Source organism: Bison bison, unplaced genomic scaffold, assembly GCF_000754665.1.
Source record: "Bison bison bison isolate TAMUID 2011002044 unplaced genomic scaffold, Bison_UMD1.0 scf7180017864486, whole genome shotgun sequence".
Taxonomy (NCBI): domain Eukaryota; kingdom Metazoa; phylum Chordata; class Mammalia; order Artiodactyla; family Bovidae; genus Bison; species Bison bison.
In genome coordinates this window covers 4,693,510-4,695,996 of record NW_011495046.1, presented here as the reverse complement: position 1 = coordinate 4,695,996, position 2,487 = coordinate 4,693,510, and the positions used below count along the sequence as shown (strand labels likewise).

General features: G+C 43.8%; 1 protein-coding gene and 1 pseudogene across 8 annotated transcripts in view; both read left to right on the top strand.

The window, feature by feature from the left end:
• The window catches only part of PUS10 (pseudouridylate synthase 10), an 83,969-nt gene that overhangs the window by 43,925 nt on the left and 37,557 nt on the right, over window positions 1-2,487 (top strand). The window lies entirely within an intron of this gene.
• LOC105005103 lies at window positions 983-1,483 on the top strand (annotated as a pseudogene).

Sequence of the window (2,487 nt, the reverse complement as noted above, 5' to 3'; positions counted from 1 at the left end):
GGAGAAGACTCTTGAGAGTCCCTTGGACTACAAGGAGATCAAACCAGTCAATCCTAAAGGAAACCAGTCAATCCTAAAGGAAATCAGTCCTGAATATTCATTAGAAGGACTGATGCTGAAGCTCCAATACTTTGGCCAGCTGATGCAAAGAACTGACTAATTGGAAAAGACCCAGATGCTGGGAAAGATTGAAGGCAGGAGGAAAAGGGGATGACAGAGGATGAGAGGATTGGATGGCATCACCAACTCGATAGACATAAGTTTGAGCAAGCTCTGAGAGTTGGTGATGGACAGGGAGACCTGGCGTGACACAGTCCATGGGTTGCAAAAAATCGGACCTGAGTGGCTGAACTGAACTGAACCAATAAATGGATCGTTTCTCATTGCATTTATCACATGAAATAGCATGTGATTCATTTATTTATTTTGCTTGTTATCTGTTTCTTGACTATAAATTTTACAAGGTCAGGAATTTGTATCTATTTTGTCTACTAATATATGCCTACCACACTTGGACACAAGACATTTGTCATTGACTATGGCCACTCTGGACTGTATCCAGCATGTCTTACCCAGGTTCCCAGCAGAAGCCACGGGAATTCATGTCTATTCAGTGATCAGAGTAAGAGGAAGAAATGGGGAAAGGGAGGAAGGAGGTCTTTCTTTCTCCTCCACTCCCCAGGGGTCCTCATACTTCTTTTCTTTGCTGAAAAAGCAAAAAACCTTTGAGATTGAGATAATATACACAGAGAAAGTGAGAGAGAAAATTATGTTCCACAATAAATAACAGTGTATTCCAGGGACTTCCCTGGTGGCCCAGTGGTTAAGAATCTACCTTCCAATTCAGGGGACACAAGTTTGATCCCTGGTTCTGGAACTAAGCTCCGACATGCCACAGGGCAACTAAGACCCAAAGCAGCCAAATAAATAAATATTTTTTAAAACCAGTATATTGCTCTTCCCTTCTGTGGCCATCGCTGAAGCTCTAGCAGCCAAAATGAAGTTCAATCCCTTTGTGACTTCTGACCAAAGCAAGAATCGAAAAAGGCATTTCAATGCGCCTTCCCACATTCGCAGGAAAATTATGTCTTCTCCTCTTTCTAAAGAGCTAAGACAGAAGTACAACGTTTGATCCATGCCCATCTGAAAGGATGATGAAATTCAGGTTGTACGAGGGCACTACAAAAGGCAGCAAATTGGCAAAGTAGTCCAGGTTTACAGGAAGAAATATGTCATCTACATTGAATGAGTGCAGCGGGAGAAGGCTAATGGCACAACTGTCCATGTGGGCATTCACCCCAGCAAGGTGGTTATCACCAGACTAAAACTGGACAAAGACCGCAAAAAGATCCTCGAACGTAAAGCCAAATCTCGCCAAGTAGGAAAGGAAAAGGGCAAATATAAGGAAGAAACAATTGAGAAGATGCAAGAATAAAGTCATCTTGTCTACAGCTTTCATTAAAAACTGTTAAAATGAAAAAAATAAAATAAAATAAAGCCAGTATATTCTGTACGTTTACATGTTATCTAAGAGGAAAAACAGAAAATGAGAAAAAAAAATAAAACCTTTCTCCGTGTATGTGATTCTATGTGTCCCTTTTTCATTTCTAATGATTTTTGTCTATGCTAAGGTTCAGTAAATGCTTTTCAAACTTTTTTACTTATGTACCCTTCTCCAGCCCCAAAAGAAGTTTGAGAAACCATGTGCTCCCTTCAGTTCAGTTCAGTTCATTCACTCAGTCATGTCCAACTCTTTGTGACCCCATGAATCGCAGCACGCCAGGCCTCCCTGTCCATCACCAACTCCCGGAGTTCACTCAAACTTATGTCCATCGAGTTGGTGATGCCATCCAGCCATCTCATCCTCTGTCGTCTCCTTCTCCTCCTGCCCCCAACCCCTCCCAGCATCAGGGTCTTTTCCAATGAGTCAACTCTTTGCATGAGGTGGCCAAAGTATTGGAGTTTCAGCTTTAGCATCAGTCCTTCCAATGAACACCCAGGACTGATCTCCTTTAGGATGGACTGGTTGGACCTCCTTGCAGTCCAAGGGTCTCTCAAGAGTCTTCTCCAACACCACAGTTCAAAAGCATCAATTCTTTGGCGCTCAGCTTTCTTCACAGTCCAACTCTCACATCCATACATGACCACAGGAAAAACCATAGCCTTGACTAGACGGACCTTTGTTGGCAAAGCAATGTCTCTGCTTTTTAATATGCTATCTAGGTTGGTCAGGAGAAGGCGATGGCAACCCACTCCAGTACTCTTGCCTGGAAAATCGAATGGATGGAGGAGCCTCGTGGGCTGCAGTCCATGGGGTCGCGAAGAGTTGGACATGCCTGAGCAACTTCCCTTTCACTTTTCACTTTCATGGATTGGAGAAGGAAATGGCAACCCACTCCAGTGTTCTTGCCTGGAGAATCCCAGGGACGGGGGAGCCTGGTGGGCTGCCGTCTGTGGAGTCACACAGAGTCAGACACGACTGAAGTG